The 24,226-nt window shown below is 52.9% G+C and overlaps 1 pseudogene; it reads right to left on the minus strand.

The window, feature by feature from the left end:
• Positions 1-20,165: 20,165 nt before the first annotated feature.
• LOC146396521 (U6 spliceosomal RNA) lies at positions 20,166-20,262 on the minus strand (annotated as a pseudogene).
• Between the last annotated feature and the right edge of the window lie 3,964 nt (positions 20,263-24,226).

Raw genomic sequence — 24,226 nt, forward strand, 5'->3', positions numbered from 1 at the left:
CTATATGGGAAAAAAAAGAAGAAGAAGAAGAATGGATGTGTGTATGTGTATAACTGAATCACATTGCCGTATGTACAGAAGTTATCACAAAGTGATAAAGCAACGCCATTTCAATAAAACTTTTAAAAGTGAAAAAAAAAAAAAAAAAGAAATGAGCAGTCTAGTCAATCTCCAAATACTAGAGCCATAAATACTTATTATTTGAAGAGGCTAGGATCTTGGGGCTGTCTGTTACACAGCACTTTGTGCACTAGCTGACTGATGCAGATGGGGATGAAGAGGGTGGAGGGGCCATGCAGCTAGGCTCAGAGAAGACCTTGCATAGCTCCTCAGCTATGGCTGGGTGCCTCGGGCACAGACTGGGATGCACCCACCAGTTAGGAATGGAAATCTTTCTGCTCTGCCAGCCTGCGGGAACAAGCTGTTAGTTTTGCAGTGACTTTTTGGAATAACTACGGTGTGCAGCAGAGGTAGTCGTGACCTCGAGAGGCACAGATCTGGCCCCCTGGGGCCTGTAGTCAGCACGTGGTGGTGGGTAGTTAGCAAGACATTATGCTCCAAGTTACCAGTTTCTGCCATATAAGGAGGTGGAAGCCATAGCTGATTGGCTGTGGGTGTGAGCTTAGGAAGCATAGACATCTCTTGCAACAAGTGTGATGGTGAAGGGGAACATGGGGTGGGATGGTATCTGGAGAGGAATATAGAGCCAAGAGAATTTCCCATAGAGGAAGCACGATGTACAGCAATAGTGATGATGATAAGGAGGAGGATACTAATAGCCCTCACTGTTTTGCTTTTTCTTTTTACGACCACACCTATGACATATAGAATTTCCCAGGCCAGGTGTCGAATTGGAGCTATAGCTGCTGGCCTATGCCTCAGCCACAGCCACACTGGATCCAAGCTGCATCTGTGACCTAAGCAGCAGCTCTTGGCAGCACTGGATAGCCTTAACCCACTGAGTGAGGCCAGAGATCGAACCCACAACCTCACAGAGACAACATCGGGTCCTTAATGCACTGAGCCACAATAGGAAACTGGCTCACTTTTTGAGAACTTATCTATCAGATGTGGTTCCAAACACCTTTCCTGTGTTACCTCATTTAATCTTTAGTTGAGCTCATGTAAGACTCTTAGTTGGTAAGTGTTCTTGATACAAGATACCATCTCTTAATTGAAATTCCTTTTTTTTTTTTTTTGTCTTTTTAGGGCTGCACCAGCTGCATATGGAGGTTCCAGGCTAGGGGTCAAATTGTAGTTGCTGGTTTACACCAAGCCACAGCCACGCAGGATCTGAGCTGTGTCTGCAACCTATACCACAGCTCATGGCAACGCCGGATCCCTGACACACTGAGCAATCCAGGATAGGAACTCTTTTAATTGCAATTCTTAACTGTCCCCAGGTAGAAAAATTCAGGACTCAATGAATTCTCGCAAAATGTTGTGTTCCATGTTACCCACAGCTTTGGCTTTTATTCCATTTACTAATGTTTTATAGATACAACAAGGTTGCTGCAGCTCCAGCTATCATATTCTCACTCCAGAGCCCCATGCGGAGAGGAAAGCAACAGTGGTACCAGCCCCAGGAGTTCTGACCAGAACAGTGTCTCATGTCCATTAATTGTTGTAAAGGAGGCTGGAAAAGTGAAAATCTGACAAAGGGGATGGATTTAAAAATGACTGTCTTGGAGTTCCCGTCATGGCTCAGTGGTTAATGAATCTGACTAGGAACCATGAGGCCTTGCTCAGTGGGTTAAGGATCCAGTGTTGCTGTGAACTGTGGTGTAGGTTGCAGATGCGGTTTGGATCTCCTGTTGTTGTAGCTCTGGCGTAGGCTGGCAGCTATAGTTCTGATTAGACCCCTAGCCTGGGAACCTCCATATGCCATGGTAGTGGCCCTAGAAAAGCCAAAAAAAAAAAAAAAAAAAAAAGACTGTCTTAGACCAAATATGATTCATCATAAGGCTAGAGGTTAGGGGTGTCTTTCCCGTGGCCAGGAGTTTCTGACTCTCCTGGAACAAAATGGGGCTCTGTGAGCTGGGAAGAAGGACATGGATGGCTATGTGATGGACAGGGAGCCTTGTCCATCATACATGGTGCATCGTGTGTTTGGTAACAGCACCGTGATTTTCCTCTGGGACTCCCTCCTCTCTATTTCAGTCCATGAAACACAGGGGAGGTGTTAAGTCCATCTCTGGCTCCAGGTACGAGAGTGCCAATCCAGCTTTGCCAATTGGGACATCTCATTTCTATCCCCGCTGATTGGTCCAGGGGTGGGCACATGACCCAGGGCCCTGGTGATAACCATGGAGGGGAGGCTTCTTTTTTCCTTCAGGTCTTGGGGGCAGGCAGGTGTCAGCTGGGGTCTTTCCATCACAAGGCGAGTGTCTGCCAGAGAATGGATCCTACGTGGAGGACAACTGGACAAGGAAACTAAGGGCACTAAGACCTAGGGATGTTTTTAACTTCTGGATAAGATCTATGAGTGCACTTCACATCACACAATTCACTATACTCCCTTTTTGCTTAGTCTACTTTGAATCTTTTGCTACAAGCCACATCTTACTGAAAGAGTGCCTCTGAAATGACCCCTTTATGGGTCAAAAGCCCGTGAAAGTCACAGAGGAGGGGCTGGGGCCCAAATTCTCTGGTTCCCTGTGCCTTGAAGCTAATGCTCCCTCCCAGACCCCTGGCTGCCCCTCAGTCAGGGCTGATGCCCCCAACCACCTGCTCCAGCAGAAAATGGCCCCTGAGGAGTCTGGCCCTGGCAGCTGTCAGGCACCATGCTGCCTGACATGTTTCTTTATTCAGCAAACACTTCCTGAGCTCCTTGGTACTCCAGACTTTATCTTCGGTATGGAAAACCCAGAGATAAGCAGGATATCGTTGGCTCTGTCAGGTTTTCTTTGGCTGTTGTTGCAAATGGCAGACACCTGACTTCAGCTTCCTTCACTCAGACATTTGCTGAGTGGGATGGGGTGGGGGAGGGCCTCAGGAGCCACTGGGATGTGGGCTCAAACCACTTCCATGCTCCACGGGGGCTGCTGCTGGTCTCAGAACCCTTTCCTTCTGTGTTGCCTTCTGCTCTTTGGAAAACCCTCAGGCCTTAGTCATGACAGGTTAGGTTATGCTGTAAATAACAATCTCTGGAAGTCCACAATATTATTTTATTCCTTGCCATGCCACCTGGTAGGGATGGTGTTGAGGTTCTGCTCCATGTGGTCATTCAGGGATCCAGGCTGGTGGAGGGTCTACTTTCTGGAATGTTATTGGCTGCCCCAACAGTGTAAGAGGGAGCTGGGAACTGGGAGACGATGTCCCTACTTGTCACACAGTGGCCCTAAAGTGACACAGGGTAGAATGACCACATGGGTCTCCAAAATGCAAGAGCAGGGCACACAGGTTTTTTTGTCAGCAGTAGATGTCTTCCCAACAGTGTTTAAGAGTACTAGAGCGTAGGAGTTCCTATTGTAGCTCAGCAGATTAAGAACCTGATGTTGGCTCTGTGAGGATGCAGATTCAATCTCTGGCCTCGCTCAGTGGATTAAGGATCTGGTGTTGCCATGAGCTGCAGCATAGGTTGCAGATGTGGCTTGGATCTGGTATTGCTGTGGCAGTGGTGTAGGCTGGCAGCTGCAGCTCTGATTCAATCCCTGGCCAGAGAACTTCCATATGCCGCAGGTATGGCTATAAAAAGAAAAAAAAAAAAAAAGAGCAAGAGGGAAAAGAAAAAGAAAAAAGAGTACTGGAGTGTAGACAGGACTCAATACTCACCAGCTGTTATGTTTATGGCTCTCTGGGCTCGTACACAGAAGCCCTAGTTTCCGGTCTTCAGAGATCATGTGAGGTCTTGAGTCTCAGGTTAATCCAGGTTGGCATTATTTCCTGAGCACCCATGCCAGGCTCTCAGTGGGAGACACAAGACACCATCCCTGCTTAAGACCCAAAGTCTCTATTTCAAAGATTCCAAACTTGACCTGAATTCTGCTGTGGGCTCACTTTTTTGGCAGGACAAGGCATTTGAACCCAACCAGCAGCATATGGAAGTTCCCAGGCTAGGGGCCTAATTGAAGCTGCAAGCTGCCAGCCTACGCCACAGCCACAGCAACCCCAGATCTGAGCTGTGCCTGTGACCTACACCACAGCTCACAGCAGCACTGGGTCCTTAACCCACCTAATGAGGCCAGGGGTAGAACCTGCATCCTCATGGATACTATGGTTCGTTTCCTCTGTGCCACGACAGGAAATCCCCCTTTGAACCCTTTTAAGCAGAGTTCGCCCTTCCCTGCCATAGCCCCCAACACTCCCTATTCCCTTCCACCATATGCTTCACTCATCCATTTTCTGTCTGTCTCCACAGATATTTGTTGCCTCTGGATTTCCTTATCCAGTTGTTTGGGTTACTCTTTAAGCCTAGTTTCAGATAATTCCAAGGAATTGATAACAATCCCAGCCAACATTTAGAGATTTAGGTCACAAGTTATCACTCTAAATACAGGCTGGAAAGCCTGAGTGCTGAAGGTTGGTGCCTGCTGGAGTTGTGCAGTGTGCAACTTATGTAACTGTCCATGGAGACCCTGATCTGGCGGAGAATAAGACATGGGCCAGTTCTGGAACCCAGCCACCATGCTGTGAGGAAGCTCAAGCCACTGCCCATGGCCAGGTCTTGCTCTCCTTCCTTATCACACTCTTCAGACTTTGCATGGCTCATGCTTCAGTTATCATCTGTCCTCAGGGCTCTGTAAAGGCTCACAAGACCCCACCAGGGCCCTTTCTGTTGTGAAGGACCCAAACCCAACCCAAGTGGCTTACCAAAAAGAAAGGATTTTATTCATGTAGCTGTAAAGGCAGACACAGCTTGACCTAGGGTTTCAGATAACCTGCCAGGACCCTGTCTCCCTCCATCAGTTCTGCTGTCCTCTCTGTTGGCCCTGAGGCTCAGGGGGTGGCAAAATGGCCTGGAACTAAAGCTCCCGCATCACACTCCTCCAGATTAGTGACCCCAGCAAGACCATCCTAGTAGAATCCCAGGATTCACTCTGATTGGATTCACTTGGTTTTTTTGCCCATCCTTGATCAAACACTGTGACCAGGGGGATGATGACAATGATAATAATGGTTAGCAATTATTATTATTATTATTTTTTTTAGGGCTGCACCTGTGGCACATGGAAGTTCCTGGGCCAGAGGTTGAGTCAGAGCTTCAGGTGCAGGCCTATACCACAGCCACAGCAATATCGGATCTGAGCCATACCTATGACCTACACAGCATCTTGTGGCAATGCCAGATCCTTAACCCACTGAATGAGGCCAGGGATAGAACCCATATCCTCACAGAGACCACGTTGGGATCTTTATCCACTGAGCCACAACAAGAACTCCAATTAGCATTTATTGAGGGCTCATCAATTGCCAACTATCTTTCTATCTAGATATTTGTCATAACAACCCAATAAGATCAATTTTTTAAATCCTCATTTTATAAATTAGGACACTGAAGCACATAGAGGTTGAATAACTTTACCCAAATCACATTGCTTTATGTGAACAAGGCCTGAACCCAGGCATTATTGTTCCCAAATCACCATCATCACCATCATTTTTATCATCACCTATTTCACCATCTTCCCCGTCCTCATCCTCATCTTCCTCATCATTGTCACTACCACCAACATCAACATCCTAAGAGTGAAAGTGGAGACGGAGGTGGTGATAGCGGGGAGGGGTGAGGGGAAGATTTCTCTGGCCACAGGGGTCTCCAGCCCAGATGTCAGGCAAGAATGCTTACCTGTGGGGGGAGTGTCAGGGGAACATGTTGAAAACATCAGAGCTAGGACAAGCCTTTGCTGAAGGATCCATATCTTGTCTTCACCATCTCTGGTGGGTCACTTTTCATAGATGAGACGTGATGGGGAACTTGCTCACAGTTAGAGTAAGTTGCAGAATTTTCCTCCAAGAAGGCAGAGTTGGATGTGGGGTGATCCCTTCCCAGCCCCTGAGCCCCATTTTGAACACCCACACCAGGCCTTGCAGGAAGCCCTGAGGGGCATGAGAGTTCCTATCCAGGGTGATGGACACACAGTCCCCCACCAGAGACTCCCTCCAGCCAAGCCCAGGCAGAAGCCAGCCTGGGAGGCTCCACCTGCTTGGTCAAGATTGGACAAGGAGTGAGTCTCAGGGCAAACAGTTGGACACAAGTTGGAACACAAGCAAGGACATAAGAAAGACCTTCTTGGCTATGCACACAGACAGGCTCTGCTTGCCTCATAGAAGCAGAAGTCTCAAACCTCTGTTGAAAAGCTGGTGACCAGCCCTTCTTGTTTCCCTGTGTGTCCTGACCTTTTTCTGAAGATAAGGAGAGGCTGACATCACAAGGAAATTCTTTTGGGGTCCTCATTATGGCCCCAAAGTGGAGGATGCTCGGAGTGAGGGGCCACTGCGTGTATCAGCCCCCATGACGCATAAAGACCAAAGCTCCTGGGAGTGGTGATGATAGTTGGGGTGTAAGTGTGTGTGATTTGTTCAAAGTCACACAGTATTGAGACAGGATACAGCCCACCAGAAGCAATCTCTTTAGGACCCAAAGGCTGTCAGTAAACTCACCAAAAGTGACAAAAGTGACTCTCACCCAAAGGGACAAAGACTCCACTCATCAGGCATGAGTAAAAATGCAATTGTTACCTCAGGCAATTGGAGATATCAGGGATTCTGGCTTCAGGTATGGCTTGATACAGAGGTCAATCCAGGCCAACACATCTGGGTTTCCCTGGCTCTGTGACCAGCTGTTTGTCTTTATTGAGTGTTTGCCCAGATCCAGGAGTGTCACTAGTTTGGCTAAGGTTACCTGGATCAACCTATGACACGGGTGGAGGGATGGGGAATGGCACAGCTGACTGGCCAGTCCTGGATTTGACCGAGGTGAGGGTAGGGCCCCTGAGACTGTACTTACAGGGGGAGGGTGCTCCTCAAAACAGATTGAAGTGCCATTCGCAAAAAGGGGAGGGAGGTGAGCAGGCAGAAAGAGCCCATCCCCCGACAGTGGGGCTCCAGTGGCTCTGACAAATGGGGGGGAGGGGAGCAGAGGCAGGAGTTGGGTGGGGTGGTTCTCAGTATATCCCTCCCCCAGGGAAGGCCTCTGGCTTCTCACTGAGGCCCACTGGGAGCAGGTCTCCTGCCACATGTGTGCTCTGGGCACTGGGCCAGCAGCCTGGCTGAGGGGTCCCAGGGGAGCAGGTGTAAGGCTGCCAGGCAGCCCACGCGCTCTGGGCTTTTCCATGGCAACAGCTGGGCCAGCTGGCAGCTAGGCAGGCACTTTACCGGCCTCTCAGAGGACCAGAGGCCACGTCCTGCATCCTGATGAAGAAAGGAGCCAGGCTTGAGGGCGGGGCTGCAGTACAGCCAGGAGGCAGGAGGATTCCCAAATCCCCCAGAGGGTGGGGTGGGGCTGGAACCAGCTGAAGCTCTGTTTTCACAGATCCCTGGTGTTCTGAACCTGGGCATAGGTTCAGAGCTCAGCTTTGACGTCAGCCTGCCCTGTTGTGGGGGTGAATGAGCTCAAATGCCATGCATGCAGCAGTCCTGGCCTCAGTTTCCTCATCTGGAGGGCAGGAATAATCCTGCCCATGTCATGGGGTTGTTGGAAATCATAGGTTTAAGTGAAATGGAATCAGGCGGGCACCCTTCAACTGGGCCCTCTGAGGATGGTGTGAAAAAGAGACACGGGCACCAGGAAGCTGCCTTGAAAGATATTTTGGAAGAGTTTCTTCAGGCTGATGGAGAATGATTTAGGTCAGAACTCAGATCTGCAGAAGAGAAGAGTGTTCTAGAAGGAGCTCAAGAAGGCAGAATAAAATGTTTCCTTTATCTTATTCTAATCGTCCATAAAAATATTCTTGTCTCTCTTTTCCTTTCTTTCTTTTTCTTTTCTTTTTTTCCTTTTTAGGGCTGCACCTGTGGCACATGGAAGTTCCCAGGCAGGGGTCGAATCAGAGCTGCTGCTGCTGGCTGACGCCACAGCTACACAGCAACACCAGATCTAAGCCACATCTGTGACCTAAACCACAGCTCACAACAACGCCGGATCCTTAACCCACTGAATGGGGCCAAGGATCAAATCTGCATCCTCATGGATACTAGCTGGGTTTGCTACCGCTGAGCTACGATGGGAACTTCATTCTTTTGCTTATTCTAATTGTCCTAACAGATAATGATTCCTTCAAAAGATACAGAAACAAGGTACTGGGTGATTATAACTGGTGGGTAAGTGAAGGAAGCATTTGGAGAAGAGGGGGGAACTAACAACATTTTGTCCCAAGGGGCTGACACTCTCTTTGAGGCCCTTCAGTATGATTGAAAGTGGACTTGGCATCATTATGAATGCATATTGCAAACTCTAGGGCGGCGACGAAACTTTTTTTTTTTTTTTTTTTCCTTTTTAAGGGCTGCACCTGCAGCATATGGAAGTTCCCCGTCTAGGGGCTGAATTAGAGCTGGAGCTGCTGGCCTACACACAGCAACGTGGGATCTGAGCCATGTCTGAGACCTACACAACAGCTCACGGCAACGCTAGATCCTTAACCCCACTGAGAAAGGCCAGGGATCGAACCTGCAACCTCACTGGATACTAGTCAGATTCATTCTCCCTGAGCCAAGATAGGAACTCCAACACAGTTTTTCATTTTTTGAGAAGTGTGATTGCTCTGTTGAAAAGGGAGGCAGGTGTATTTGGAGCACCGTGAGTCCACAGGTGGTACAGAACTAGCACAGGAAGGAGCCCTTTCCACCTGGGGCCGAAGCGCAGAGGGAAGGGTACACGGGCACAAAGTGTGGAGGACAGACTCGAGGGGCGGGAAAGGCAAGGCCCCCGTGTGGGCACAGCACCTGCAGGATCTGTGGCCCAGGTAGGTCGAGGGCTGAGGCAGGGGACACTGAGAACCAACACCCGTCCCGCTCTCATCTGTCCCTGCAGTCCTGCTGGTGCTCCCTTGGGTAGGACTCAGTGGCAGTCAGAGGCCCCCACCCTTACCCTTAGCAGGATGTTGAGGGTGGAGCAGAGAAATTCCAGGGAAAACACAAAGGGAGCTGTTAGGATGCCCTAGTCGTCTACTCCTGGGCTGTAATGACCCCCCTCCCCCTGGGGGGGGGCGGGGTCTGGAGCTGAATTTTGTCCTTGGAGGCTGCGCACTCTCATAGCTGGATCTCATCCTCGGAACGTTTCAATTACCGTCTTTTTAACGACCTCAAACAGATTCTCTGCCCACCAGGGAGATACAGCGGCGCTGTGCCAACAGCCAGCCCAGCAAATTTAATCAGCAATGTTACTCATCTGACAAATCCAATCCTTCTCCACCCAACAGCCTCGGGGCCACCATGTGTGGGCGGGGAAGCAGCAGTGGGGGGGGCTGACCCTGGGGCCTTTCTGGGGCCTGCCGGCGGGGGAGGGGGCGGGGAAGGGCAGCTGCTGACAGAGGCTCCTGCCTTCCTGGAGCCACCCCCACCTCCGGAGGCGGGGTGGGGAGGGGGGGAGGCGCGGCACCTCTGCCAGTAGGTGAACTCAACTTGTGTTATTTTTCAAACAAGATTTTTTTGCCTTTTTTCTTGGGGGGATGGGGGGGTTGCTGTACCTGCAGCATATGGAAGTTCCCAGGCCCGGGGTCAAATCGGAGCTGCAGCTGCCAGCCCATGCCATAGCTACAGCAACGCCAGAACCGAGCCACATCTGTGACCTAAACCACAGCTCATGACAATGCTGGGTCTTAACCCACTGAGCAATGCCAGGGGTTAAACCTTGGTCCTCATGGATACTGGTCGGGCTTTTCGATACTGCAGAGCCACTACAGGAATTCCTCAAACAAGATTGATTTTGGCAAAGCCTGTAGGGTGGAGGTACTTTCACAGCTGCCACAGGGCATGTGGTCTCCTGGCTTCAGTCTGGAGGCCAGGAGCCCAGTGAAGGGGCCCATGGGGGTGGGAGTGGGGGCAGCACTCCAGGTGGGCGTCTCTCCCATGGCCTCAGGCAGCTGGTGGGCCCTGTTTGGAGTCCTAGGCAGGCAGCCCAACTCCCACCCCATGAGGGTGAGCGTCAGTAGAGAGGACTGGCAAAGGCAGGGCTGGGGTAGAGGGGTTAGGTCACTGTTAAATAAGAGGGGGTGGGGAGTGGCATGTCTTTAAACAGAGTCCTGGGGAGTTCCTGTTGTGGCTCAGCAGTAATGAACCCTACTATTAGCCATGAGGATGCGAGTTTGATCCCTAGCCTTGCTCAGTTGGTTAAGGATCATCTGGCGTTGCCATGAACTGTGGTGTAGGTCCAGATGTGGCTCGGATCCCACGGTTGCTGTGGCTGTGGCTGTGGCTGTGGCCAGCAACTACAGCTCCAATTTGACTCCTAGCCTGGGAACTTCCACATACAGCAGGTGTGCCCCCGCCCCCCAGAAAAGGCAAACAGAGGCCTGGGTGAAGGCTAGAGGAGGGGACCCCACAAGTGGCACTGGGTGAAGGCAGAGGCTGTGAGAACAAGGGTACAGTCCAGTATCCAGTGGGCTGGGTGTAGGTCCCCTGGGTGTGATCGGTGGCCTCGGTCAAGGGCAGTTCTGTGCACCGAGGGGCCCTTGGCTCATAAAGGCCACCTGGCACACTTAGGACCAGGATAGAACTCTTGGAACAGGATCTCCTGCAGCCTGGGAAGGATCCACCATCCACATGGGTGATCCAGAAGGTCACCTCTGATTCCCACAGAGCAAACACTTTCCCAGGGAGGCAGCGGGGCAGGGGAGGGGGGGCGGGTTCAGATGCTAGCAGCAAGAGGGTCAGCCTGTTCCCAGGCTTTCTCTCTGTCACTGTGACCCAGCGCCCAGATCCTTAGGCCCATGTAGCAGCCCTGGAATCTGGAAGGCACCCCCGCTTCTCTCCCATCACCACAGCAAACCAGGCAATTCACTGATTCCAAACAATATTAGTTAAGCACCTGCTCTGTGCCGGGTGCTGTTGTAGTTACTGGGATATGGCGAGACACAGAAGGTGCCCCTGCTGAGTTTGGGGAGCAGTTGTTCTGGTTACTCTGTGAGAATTAGCCATCTGCAAAGTTCTGGGAGCCCGGTACACACAAGACCCCTACTTCTGACACTGACTGCAAGGCCAGGGTCTCCGAGATCCCCTCGGGTTGGACAACCCCCCTGGAGGACCCCCTCCTGCCCTCCCCCACCAGCTCTGTTCTCAGGGTCAAGGCCTACTGGAGGGGAGGGACAGACCCAGCAGATCCCCAAACATGAGCCTTCAGTGTCCTCCCTGTGGGGCTGCAGACAGAGATGACTCCCTGGCTCCGATGACATGCGACAGCACACACAGGGTGCAGCTGGCCCGAGGTTCCCTGCCTTGGCCTCCAGTCTGTCTGTTGTTTCTTTCTTTCTTTTCTTTCTTTCCTTCCTTCCTTCCTTCCTTCCTTTCTTTCTTTCTTTCTTTCTTTCTTTCTTTCTTTCTTTCTTTCTTTCTTTCTTTCTTTCTTTCTTTCTTTTCCTTCCTTCCTTCCTTCCTTCCTTCCTTCCTTCCTTCCTTCCTTCCTTCCTTCCTTCCTTCCTTCTTTCTTTCTTTCTTTCTTTCTTTCTTTCTTTCTTTCTTTCTTTCTTTCTTTCTTTCCTTCCTTTTTAGGCCCATACCTGCAGCATATAGAAGTTCCCAGGCTAGGGGTCAAATCAGAGCTGCAGCTGCTGGCCTACATCACAGCCACAACAACTTGGGATCCGAGCCATGTCTGCCAGCTGCACCACTGCTCATGGCAATGCCAGATCCTTAACCCATGGAGCAAGACCTGAGCAACCCACTGAGCAAGACTGAACCTGCATCCTCCTGAATACTAGTGAGGTTTGTTACTGCTGCAAAACCAAGGGGACACCTCAGCCTCCAGTCTTTACTAGGCTTCGGGGCTGCATGGCTGCCCCCAGGGTCCAGCCTCTCCGGAGGTGGAACAGATGCTACGTGGCCCAAAACCTGGCTCTAAACACCCTCAGGGACTCTGATGGCCCAGCCCAGCAGACAGTACTCCCTCCTGGAGCCAGACAAAGGCCAGCCCTCACTCTGAGTAGGGTTAACTTTTCCCCACACCCTCTGCAAAGCTGGCTTCCTTTCCTGGGCATCTCTCATGGAGAGTCCCCGTGGCAGGGGTCAGAACACACCATCTGCCATACAAAGTCATTCCAGGAGAAAGAGACTCACAGCTATGACTGCCAACAGTGCCATCTGGGTCCGGTCACTGTGTTCCAGGCCAGGGTAGGGGTGGGGGACACATGAAGTGACCACAGGTTGTTGGGCTCCCACAATGCCCCAGTGCTGGGACGCATGTTCCTACTCAGACTCACTCAACCACAGGGCTGGGGTTTCTACTGGGTGCGGCGCCCTTGGGCCTAGGCTGCAGCTGCTCGCCGCTGGCCCGCTGTGGGTCATGTCAGGTGCCACGGAGAGAAATAAGGGTATTTAAAGGGTAAGGTAGGGCCAGCAGAGAAAGGGCCTTTCCTGTAGGAGGTAAGCTGTATGCCTCCTGGGGAAGGTCAGGGAGGTAAGCTGTGTGTCTCCTGGGTGGGCAGTGGGGGGAGGGGCTGGAGGGGACATGGCGGGGCATGTGTGTGGGACATGGTGGGACATGGTGGGGCATGTGACTACCAGTCACTACTGTGACACCACCTCTATGCCCAGTGGGTGCCTGGAGGATGTGAGATGAGTGACCCTTCGGAAGCACACCCTGGATGCCGCCTGTCCAGTCCCTGATGCAGGAGAGGTGTCAGCTTGACTGGCTACTAGGTGCCCAGTGGCAACATTGTTCAAGGTCAGTGAGGGCATTTCCAGACAAGGTTAGCATATGAATGGCAGCCTCTGCCACAGATGCCTCCCGTGTGGGCTGCCACCCCCCCCCCGCCCCCAGTCCAGGGGGCCCTTAATAAAACCAAAGGTGCAGAGGGGATGGCGCCCCTTTTTCCTGCCTCACTGGTGACCAGAGCATCGCATCTCACCTCTGCCTGCCCTGATGGGGTTTATACCTCTGGTGTCTCGACTTCTCAGGCCTTAGAGCTCGGGCTGATCTGCCTTACTGCTGTCCTGGGCTCCAGCTTGCTTGGGATTTCTCAGCCTCCGTGATCACACGACCTAATTCCTATAATGAAGGAAGGAAGGAATACAGGCCAGAAGCCAGCCCAAGCCGCTACAAACTCAGGCAGCAGAAGGCGGGGCTGGGGTGGGGTGAAGGGAGAAGGAGCTCTCATTTCTCAAGGAGAGGCTGCTAGGGAGGGGTAGATTTGGAGTATTGCATTTATTTCCTGGAGCTGCTGTAAAAAAGAGCCACAAACTTGGTGGCTTAAAACAGCAGGAATGGGATATCCTGTTGTGGTTCAGCGGAACTGAACCCAACTACTACCCTTGAGGACGTGGGTTTGCTCGGTGAGTTAAGGAACTGGCATTGCTGTGGGCTGTGGTGTAGGTTGCAGATGCAGGCTCAGCTCTCAAGCTACTGTGGCTGGGGCATGGCTAGCCTGGGAACTTCCACATGCTGCACATGCAGCCCTAAACAGCAAAATAAATAAATAAATAAATAAATGAAATTCTGGAGTTCCCTTTGTAGTTCAGTGGTTAATGAACCTGACTAGTATCCATGAGGACACGGGTTTGATCCCTGGCTTCGCTCAATGGGTTAAGGATCCAGCATTGCCTTGAGCTGTGGTATAGGTTGAAGACATTGCTTGGATCCCATGTTGCTGTGCTGTGGTGTAGGCCAGCTCTACAGCTCCGATTCAGCCCCTAGCCTGGGAACCTCCATATGCCACAGGTGCAGCCCTAAAAACCAAAAAATAAAAATAAATAAATAAAGTTTTCTTACCATCCTGGAGGCTGAAAGTCTGAAGTCAGGGAGTGTGCAGGGCCCTGCTCCTTCCAGAGTCTTGGCGGGGGAGGTCCTTCCTGCCTCTTCCTGGTTCTGGAGGCTCCAGGTGTCCCTTGGCTTGTGGCCACATCACTCCCATCTCTGACCTGCTCCCAGCTGGACCTCTTCCTCTGCCCAGCCCTTTCCCCCCTTCTTCCTCCCCAGGGTGCAGGCCACACCCATCTTGCTTACCTTCCCAGGGCTCAGGCATAAGACAAGGGATCTGTCTGTGTGAGTGAATGGGACGTCCCCTCCTTCATGTCCTGCATGTGGACTTGATTCAAGGAGGAAAGGTCTCACGCCAGGTATCCGAGTAACAGCAGCGACAAAGCTGCTGACTGGTTGCTGGTGCTCTGTGGGCACTTAATCCGAATGTCCCCTGGCTCTTTTCTTTTTTCTTTTTAGGGATGCACCTGCAGCTAGGGGTTGAAGCTGGAGCTGCTGGCCTATACCACAGCTATAGCAACGCAGGATCCATGCAGCATCTGCAACCTGTATATACCGCAGCTTGCAGCAATGCTGGATCTTAACCCACTGAGCGAGGTCAGGGATCAAACTCTCATCCTCACAGAGACAATGTCTGGTTCTTATGCTGCTGAGCCACAGTGGGAACTCCTCCCCTGACTCTTGAGACGCCCCTGAGGTTGGCACCCATCTTAGGATGAAGATGGGAGCCAGAGAGGCAGAGCGACTGGCTGAGATCTCTCAGTGGGAGGTTGTGGTGCCAAGGTCCAAAGAGGCTTGCGTCCTCCTTCCAGGCCATATGGCAAAGGGGAGGGGACGGGGGCCAGAGCAGCGCTTAGCAGAGGCCAGCCAGCTCCACGGGGCAGCAGGCAGGAGGCCAGCCTTCAGCTGGTGGCTGGTCATATTTACTCTGCTGGAACGACACCAGCATTGACATGAAAAGAGCTAAGACGTATTTTCTCAGTGGCCTTGAGAGGTCCGTGTCCACCACAGACAGCATCCCCTGGTGGCGGGGCTGATGCCTTCAGTCAGGCGTTCACTCATTCCTTTGTTCACTCATTCTTGTGTTTATGCATTCATGCATTCACTCATCCACACGTTCACTCATTTGTGTGTTCACTCACTCATTCGTTCACTCATTCACACATTTGCTCATTCACTTGGTCACTCATTCATTCATTCCCCACCTGGCAAGTGTCAGCTGTGGACTGCTGTGTGTGGGGCCCTGTTCTGGGGTGCTGACAGCAGGCAGAACCCAGACAGGGAAAGTTGCCTGTTCCAGGGCTCTTGGAGTGGCTGCCAAGGGGGCAGAAGGACATGGCCCTGCCCTCTGTCCCTAAGAATGTCTAGCCTCACACAGAGGGAGAACTACAGTCCTCCTGCTAAGGCCTCACAAAGATGGGGTGCTCCAGAGCCTCTGTGGGGTGACATGATGGGGTCAGGCTGGCAGCTCATAAGCCTCATCCTCCTGGGGTCTGGGAGCTGGAGAGGAAGGCACAGTGGGGATGAGGGTGTCGGGAGGGGAGGCCTCGGCAACCACAGCAGGAGAGCTTCTGGTGTCTGGAGTCTGACGACAGAGTTTAGCTGTCTTTCAGGTGTTTAGCTGCAGTGTTTAGTTGCCGCCCCTCATGGCAATGCTGGATCCTGAACCCACTGAGCAAGGCCAGGGCTTGAACCCGCATTCTCATGGATATTAGTCTGGCTGGTAATGCTCTGAGCCACGATGGGAACTCCTTGATTGTTCTATTGTCCTGAACTTCAGGAAGGGTGTGCCACACCCCGTAATCTTAGCCCCCCCCCCCCGCCGCACATCACACACTATTACCACCATTCACACATACACAAACACACACACACATACCATTCACAGAGGCATGTACCTGTGAAAACACACGTCCAGAATTTTCTTTAAAAAGCCATAACCTGGAATTCCCATTATGGCTCAGTGGAAACGAACCCTGCTAGTATCCATGAAGATGTGGGTTCGATCCCTGGTGCCACTCAATGGGTTAAGGATCCGTCATTGCCATGAGCTGTGGTGTGGGTCGCAGACGTGGATTGGATCTGGTGTTTCTGTGGCTGTGGCCAGTGACTGTAGTTCTAATTCAACCCCTAGACTGGGAACTTCCATATGTGGCGGGTACAGCCCTAAAAAACAAAAAAATCAAAATCAAAATGAAGCCATAACCTATAAAGCCCCAAACACCCGTATTTATTCCAAATAAATGGCTGTCTTCCCTCTCGCAGTCTGTCAGAGTGCTGGTGCAATGCCAAGGGCAGCAAGCTCTTCAGGCTGCTCTTGGCTGATCACCCCCGCCCCCAGGCGCATCCCTGCCCTCTGTCCTTGGCCCTCAGCCTTTGCACAGAGACCCTGCACTGGTCAGCTTCCCTCCCTTTCTTTTGAGCAGCACCCCCGCTACTTCCTGCCCGACCTGCTCCTCTGGGGGTCCTACCCAGACCCCTGCCTCCCACTACTGATTTCAATGAGGAGGGAGCAGAGACCAGAGGGTGTATCTGTCGAAGTTGGGAGTCAGACAAGTAGGCAGCTCTGGGGCCCCATTCACCCAGCACACCCTCTCCCAGAACAAAAGGCCGTCTTTATAAACAGCCTGGGAGGCCCTAGCTCTCTCTCGCCTCCTCGGTCCCCATTGCCCTGAACTCCTGCCACGTGGCCTCCCTGGGCTTTTATGCTGCTGTTCCCTCTGCCAAGTACTCTTTCCCCGCTGGGGGTGGGGGCCTGAGTATCTGGTACTTCTGGGCACGGGAGCTGGGAGAGAGCCTTCTGAAGGCAGGTGCCAGCCTCATGGCTGCCTGGTGCCCGCGCTGGGGGCTCTGACACACCCATCTGGGGACGCCAGTTACTCTGCAGACAGAGCCCTGTTTCAGCCAACTGGCGGGCCTGTCTCTGCTCAGTCCCTTGGATGAACTTGAAACAACTGAGTATCAAGACAGCTTTTTTCTTAAACCCTTCCTATTCAGGCCAAGGACCAGGCCTGAGAGAACAGCCAAGACTGGCTGGCTGCTTGTCCTAACCCTCGAGGTCTGCTGGGACTGGAGCAGGGCAGGGTGGAGCGGGCGCCCCCAAACCTGCAGTGCAGACTGCCAGGGTGAGCCAGTCAGCTAGAATCAAGCCGCTGCTGGCAGTGTGCCTTTGACCACAAAAAAGTCCTCCCATTTGGGAGTTCCTGTTGTAGCTCAACAGTAACAGACCCGACTAGTATCCAAGAGAATGTGGGTTCGATCCCTGGCCTTGCTCAGCGGATTAAGGATCTGGCGTTGCCGTGAGCTGTGCTGTAGGTTGCAGACTGGGCTTGGATCCTGTGTTGCTGTGGCTGTGGCATGGGCCGGCAGCTGTAGCTCCAATTTGACCCCTAGCCTGGGGACTTCCAAAAAAATCTTCCTGCTCAGCTCAGCAAATTGCAGGTGTAAATTGCCTGGCTTGTGGCGGGGATTCTGGATTCCATTAAATCAGCCATCCTCCTGCTGCCTGGTGCAGGAGAGGCCCCGGCTGCTGAGACCTGCTCTGGGGGACCCACCAAGTACCCTGTGCCAGACGTTATTCAGGTACTTGGGGTTCCCCAGTGAGCAGAGATAAAGCCTACCATGGGGGTGCCTTCCAGTCAGAGGACAAAAGTTGGTAGTTTGCCAGTGGTGGCCAGGGCCTTGCAATGGGGCTGAGGATACTCAGGACGGCTGGTTTGTCATGTTTTATGGGTGATCAGGGAAGCTGATATGAGAATTCGGTGAGGAGCAAGCCTTGGGAACAGGGAGCGCAGAGATCATCAGGAATAGCCAGTGCAAAGGTCTGTGGACATGAGCTTGAGTGTTGGCCACACCCCAAGGCTGGAGCACAGTGTTGGGTGGGGGGGATGCTGAGGTGGGGGCGGCTGAGGGAACAGGCCTCCGAGACCATTTATAAGGACTCCAATTTTGGAGTTCCCGTCGTGGCTAAGTGGTTAATGAACCTGACTAGGAACCATGAGGTTGCAGGTTTGATCCCTGGCCTCGCTCAGTTGGTTAAGGATCCGGTGTTGCCATGAGCTGTGGTGTACGTTGCAGACGCGGCTCGGATCCCTACAGCTCTGATTAGACCCCTAGCCTGGGAACCTCCATATGCTGTGGGAGCGGCCCTAGAAAAGGCAAAAAGACAGGAAAAAAAAAAAAAAAAAAGGACTCCGGCTATTATTCCGGGAGACAATGTGCTGGGTGGGACAGTGTCCCCCAGGACTTCAGAATGTGGCCTTATTGGAAAATGGGGTCTTCAAAGATGTAGCAAAGTTAAGATGAGGTCATAGGAACTAGGTTGGGTCCTGAATCCAATGACTGGGGTCTTTATAAGAAGAGGAGAGGAGTTCCTGTTGTGGCTCAGCAGGTTATGAACCTGACTGGTACCCATGAGGACGTGGGTTTGATCCCTGGCCTCTCTAAGTGGGTTATGGATCCAGTGTGGCCATGTGCTGTGTGTAGATCACAGATGTGGCTCAGATCTGGCGTTGCTGTGGCTGTGGTGTAGGTTGCTGGAAGTGGCTTGGATCCCGTGTGGCTGTGTCTGTGGTGTAGGCTGGCAGCTTCAGCTCTAATTCGAACCCTAGACTGGGAGCTTCCATATGCCGAACTTGCAGCCCTAAAAAGACAATATACATACACATACATATATGTATGTGTATGTGTATGTAACAGCTGCCATCCATGGAGGGACAAGTCGGGCTCTGTGACTGAGGGAAACAGGCCACTTTGATGGGTGGTAACCTGGGGCCGCTCACTCAGCATGGGGGCCCAAGACAGAAGTCAGCAGATAAATTACTTGGAAATGGCCCTTCTTGGGAGCAACTTGGCAATGGTTCAGACCCTTCTGATTTGGTGGTTTCACTTTTTGAAGTTATCTTCATAGCTCTTTCCTTATGGGTAAATGTGTCCATATTCTAGACGTTTCTGGAAGAGGTAGAGCCAGCATGGGCTCCATGGCTGAAGAGGGTGAGCCAGTAGCCCTACAGAGAGGGGTGGTGAGCTGACTGGAGCTTCGGGTCAGCCTGGGGGCAGGTGGTCAGGAGTGGAGCACCATCTTTCTCTCTCTCTCTCTCTCACACACACACACCCTCAGGCCTGCATGTTCCCCAGTCACTGGACAGACCCCAGCACACGCTGGTCCCAGCCTGGAAGTCAGAGCAGGCTTGCAGCCCCCAAAGTGGGAGCAGCTTGAGGTTACCCCCCCTGGAGCCCGGCCACATTCACATCCTCCACCCTCCACACCTGCCCCCTGACATCTCATGGAGTTGGGGGTCCGAAGCCCTGAAAACCTTCCCTGAAGGATGCGAGGAGGGGATGGAGGCGCCATTGGGAGAGCTCAGCCCCCTCTCCTGGGTACTGGAATCACCCCCTTCCAGGCCCTGTGGCTCCTCGCCAGCTGTGAACATCCTGCCCTTTGACCTGTGGGCCTGGCCTTCAAGGCCATCATCCATCTGGCCTCTGTGCTCAGCAGGCTGTGGGGACCCTGGCCTGGTCTATGAGGTTGCCCTTGAGGGGTGGGGCCGGGTCTTCAGTGAGCCCAGAGCCATCGACATAAGCCTGCCCTGCTCTTGACCCTTGGCCCTTGCTCATCCACCAGAAGCGGGTGGGGTGGACCCCAGGCACCTGTCAGCACCGCCCCAACCCCACCCCACCTCCCCCAGTGCATGTTCAGCAGTTGCAATCTCTCCTGTTTTAGAGTGTTCTACTCACTCCTTATGCTATAGAAAGAAAACCAATGAAATCCTCAGAGAATCCCCCCCGCAAGGGTTTATTCGTTTGTTTATTTATTATTAAAGTATAGATAGTTGACAATGTTGTTCCATTTTCTGCTGCGTAGCAAAGTGACCCAGTCATCCACATGTATACATATACTTTAAAAATATAGAGGAGTTCCTGCTGTGGCTTAGCCAGTTGAGAACCTGACTAGTATCCATGACGATGCAGGTTCAATCCCTGGCCTTGCTCAGTGGGTTAAGGATCCTGCGTTGCTGTGAGCTGTGGGGTAGGCTGGCAGCTTCAGCTCAGACTTTACCACTAACCTGGGAACTTCCATATGCTGTGGGTGTGGCCCTAAAAAGAAAAAAAATGTGCAGGAGTTCCCCCTGTGGTTCAAAGGCATTGGCAGCGTCTTTGGAGCACTGGGATGCAGGTTCCATCCCAAGCCTGGCACAGTGGGTTAAGAATTCATTATTGCCACAGCTGCAGTGCTGGTTGAAACTGTGGCTCAGATCTGATCCCTGGCCTGGGAACTCCATATGCTGTGGGGCAGCCAAAAAAGAAAAAAAAAATTGCAAAAAATATGGAATGCTTCACAAATTTGCTTGTCATCCTGGTGCACTGTTCACGCTCATCTTCTCTGCATGTTCCAGTTTTAGTACATGCGGTGCTGCAGTGAGCATGAAGTGCTCTTTATTCAGATACTCTGACCAGTGCCAGGAGGAGGAGGGAAAGGACAGGTCTTGGGGTCAGGGGGCAGTGGCGGGGGGAGACTCTGGAGACTCCTGGAGGAGGGATGCTGGCTCCAGGGGGTCCAGGGTGGCCCTCACTGTCCCTTGCACCCCGAGCCAGTTGAGCTAACCCTCCTTCTCAGTAGGATTGCTCAGCCCTGCCTGGCCTCCTAGGAACCCTCTTGGGGGGCCTTCTGGGGGGGGCCACTCGGGGCATCTGTGATTATACCCGCAGGGCCTGCCTTGAGCACCCTCCCTGCTGGGATGTGTCCACACACTGGGAACAGACAGTCTGACCTCCCAGACCCAGACATCTGCATCCCTTAGTCAGCCAAGGGGGCCCTAGGACCAGCCTCCCCTTTGGGTGGCCCTGCTGGGTGGTCCGGCTTCCTGGGCCGTGAGCTTGGAGGATATCATTTGTCACCTCCCAGAGACCTCCTGATGCCTTTCTAAGCTGAGAACAAACAAGCTGCACTTCAACTTTTGAGGACTTACCAGGTGTTTGATTCTGTGAAGGGACCCCTGGCCGAGGTTGGCCACACTTGGCCATGCTCAGCCATGCTCAGCAGCTGTGGCCCCTGCCTCAAGGTTCGGCTGGCTTCTCAGTCACCAGCAGCCCCGGGGCCCACAGTGGATGCAGTGGGTACCAGGATGTAGCTGGAAAGATTGCCTGGGCTGATGGGGGCGCCTACCTCTGAATGTGCTCTGGGCATCGGCCAGTGAGTTAATGTCTTGTTACTGATTCGATGGATTCTCTTCAGCAGATCAATTCTGATTTGATCTGATCAATTCTTTCTGTCAGAGCTGGTGGAGGAGCTCTTCTCTTGGGAGCTGAGCACTGAGTGATCCTCTGTAGCCCTTCCAGGCTGCATTTCCAGGACAAAGGTGGTGGCCCTGGTGGTGGGTGGGAAGGGGGCTGGCTGCTAAGAGGTGGATCTTTGCAAGGCTTCTCGCCGGAGCTGCAGCTGGAATCTGTATCACTCAGGAGCCTCCTGGGATCCAAACAGAGGAGCTGAATTCAGGGAGCCAGTCACAGAGCCCTGGGAGGGCTCAGGGCAGCAAAGGGAAGGGGGAGGTACCTGTGATTAACAGCTGCAGGCCCCCAGCCTTGCCTGGTGGAGGAGCAGGGAGCAGAGAGGAGGCATTGGCCCTGCCAGCCCAGATTGGTCCTAGAAGAGGAAGCTCTTGTCCCAGCAGCCTCCTAATTGCTGTGGTTGGTTCATTCATCTCAGACTGGCTCCAGTGGTGCCCATCCCAGGGCTGGTCATGTGGTGGGATGTGCCATGTGCTGTGCCTCAGACCTGGGTTAGTGCTACAAGCTCTGCCACATGCCAATGCCTTAGACCTGGGTTAGTGCCCAAGGTGCCTCACCCAGACTATGCGGCTGACAGGAAATCTGGGGCAACCTCATCCTGGGGTATGGGATGCTGGGTGGGAACATTTGCCCATGGCCACGTGGTAGCAAGGCAGACCCGGCCCCACCCCACACCTGCTGGTCACATGGGCCTTTAGCAAGTCCCCAGGTGATGGTGTGCACCTTCCAGAACTTTCTCTGGCTGAGCTCTGTCTCCTTACCAGCCTGGAGTCAGGGAGGTCTGAACTATGGGATCTCCTTGCCCCACCTTCCCCAGTCCTCACCAAGCCCTCTCTCCCTCCCTGCATCACTCCACAATAGGAATGGGCAGTTCCAGGTGCTTAGGACCAGCAGCTCAGCGACCCAGGGCATCCCCGCCCACCCCCTGCGGCTGCTCCTGCAGGAGACAGACAAGTAAGCGAAGGCACAGTATGTGGGATTGTCACAGTGGGGGTGGTCCCGGGGACCCCCAAACTGCAGGTGACAAGGGAGGGTTTAGATAAAATAACTGACCTGACCTGGGATGAAGTCGCACTGCGCAGCCTTCATCTGAGCATTGCTGCGGGGGGCCTGACTAGCCCTTGAACCTCCCGGTGTTTCTGTGAGAAAGCCCATTCTGGACCTCATGTCTCTCCCCTCTTGCGTCTCAAAGAGCAAGACTGTCTGGCTCACCTGGGTGCTGATCGCTGCCTCAGCACACATGTTCCCACTCAGGGGCTGCTCATCTACTGGCTTCCTGGTCTGCAGGTGGCATGGCAGTTGGTGTGACACTGACCCTTTGCAGCTGTCCTGTCTCGGGTCCAGTGAGCACTGCGTCCTTTGGATCCAGTCAACAATCTGGATTTGGAGCAGCAGAAATAGACTCTGGATCATCTATTCAGGAAATAAGGTTTTTTTTTGTTGTTGTTGTTGTTGTTGTTTTTCCTATGCCACAGCCATATAGCAACATGGGATCTGAACCATGTCCATGACCTACACCACAGCTCACAGCAACGCTGGATCCTTAACCCACCGAGCAGAGCCAGGGATCAAACCCGTATCCTCATGGATACTTGTTGGATTCCAATGGGAACTCCAATGCAGGAAATTAACTTAGTACAATGAATGTTGGTTAGCTCACAGGTGCTGAAGACACATAGGGAGGTCAGAAGCTGGACCATGGCATGTTCCTTGTGCTCCAGGGACAGGCTGGTGTGGAGTGGCCATGGCTGCCTCTGAAGGCAGAGCTCTCGGCTGCCCCCCTGCCGCTGGCTCTGGATGCCACACACCTGGCAACAGCATTTCCTACTTGTGTGGGGTCCCCAAGACAACATTACTTCCTTTTTCTTTTCTTTTCTTTTTTTTTTTTGGCTGTATCCACGGGGTATGGAAGTTCCTGGGCCAGGGGTTAAATTTGAGCTGCAGCTGCAACCTAGGCCGCAATTGCGGCAACTCCAGATCCTCAACCCACTGCGTGGGGCTGGGGATCAAACCTGCACCCCTGCAGAAACAATGCCAACTCTTTAACCTGCTGTGCCACAGTGGGAATGCTGACAACCTCACTTCTGGAACCCACTTCAGGTTTGGGGGGGGTCCCCAATAGCAACCTCAGGTTTGATGATTTGCTAGGACTCACAGGACTCTGTTATACTCAGTGTTACCGTTTATTGCAGCAAAGGGCACAGGTTAGAATCTGCAAAGGGAAGATTCTCCCAGCCGTGTGGGGTGACAGTGTGTGGTGTTGCTGACCAGGGAGGGTCATCGAGCCTTGGGGTCCAGGGTTCTCCTTGGGTTTGGTCAAGTAGACACAGCTGCCTGCTCACATGGCTGACCTTAGCCTCCTGCCCCTCCAGAGGTCAAACATATGCCATGTGGCCAAAGGCCTGAGCATAAGTCACTTTGCAGCAGAGACAGTCGGGAGTGGCCCAAGGCCCCAGGTAAACAGACTCTCTTAGCAGGCAGGACCTCCCTGGGGCTCAGAGGTCACCTCCCCAGAGCTGGCAAGGGCCAGTCCTGAGGACCTTGGGGAACTTGCAGGGTAGGGACTAGTTGGACCTTCGGCGTTAACCATTTACTGCCCACAACTGCTATAAAGCACAGCTTCTGCTCTGCTTCAAAGCTTGGCATAGACACATCAAGGTGGTAGAGCTGAGTCCTAGGGGGGTTGAGAGGTGGCATCAGGACCTGTCAGTGTAAATAGTGGGAGACAGGCGCTGCGCCTCACCACCTGCACTCTGGAATGGGGACTTGCCCAGGCACAGAAGGGTGCTTCAGGGGCTAATAGCACCCGCTTCTCTGTTTCATGAAAGGTGCAGCCACCATTCCATAATGGATCTAGAATCTTTCGCATTGTGGAGTGTGGGGCCCCTGGTCTTCAGTGAGTGGGATCTGTCTTCCCCTGGTTCTGGCCTCAGAGAACCAGGCTTTGGGGACACTCCAGTTCCTCACCACTTCTCCGCCATCCATGTGGGTAGCAGTGACCTCAGACTCCTCCAGGTTTGGAGGCCTGGGCTCATTGGAGCCTGGAGCCTTTGCCGCGTGGGCTCTGGCACCCTCCAGGTGTCTGTCTGCTGC

Source organism: Sus scrofa, chromosome 14 (assembly GCF_054392235.1).
Source record: "Sus scrofa isolate SSC_HxYL_T2T_F1_AM1 chromosome 14, Sscrofa_HxYL_maternal_Yorkshire_Landrace_v2.0, whole genome shotgun sequence".
NCBI lineage: Eukaryota > Metazoa > Chordata > Mammalia > Artiodactyla > Suidae > Sus > Sus scrofa.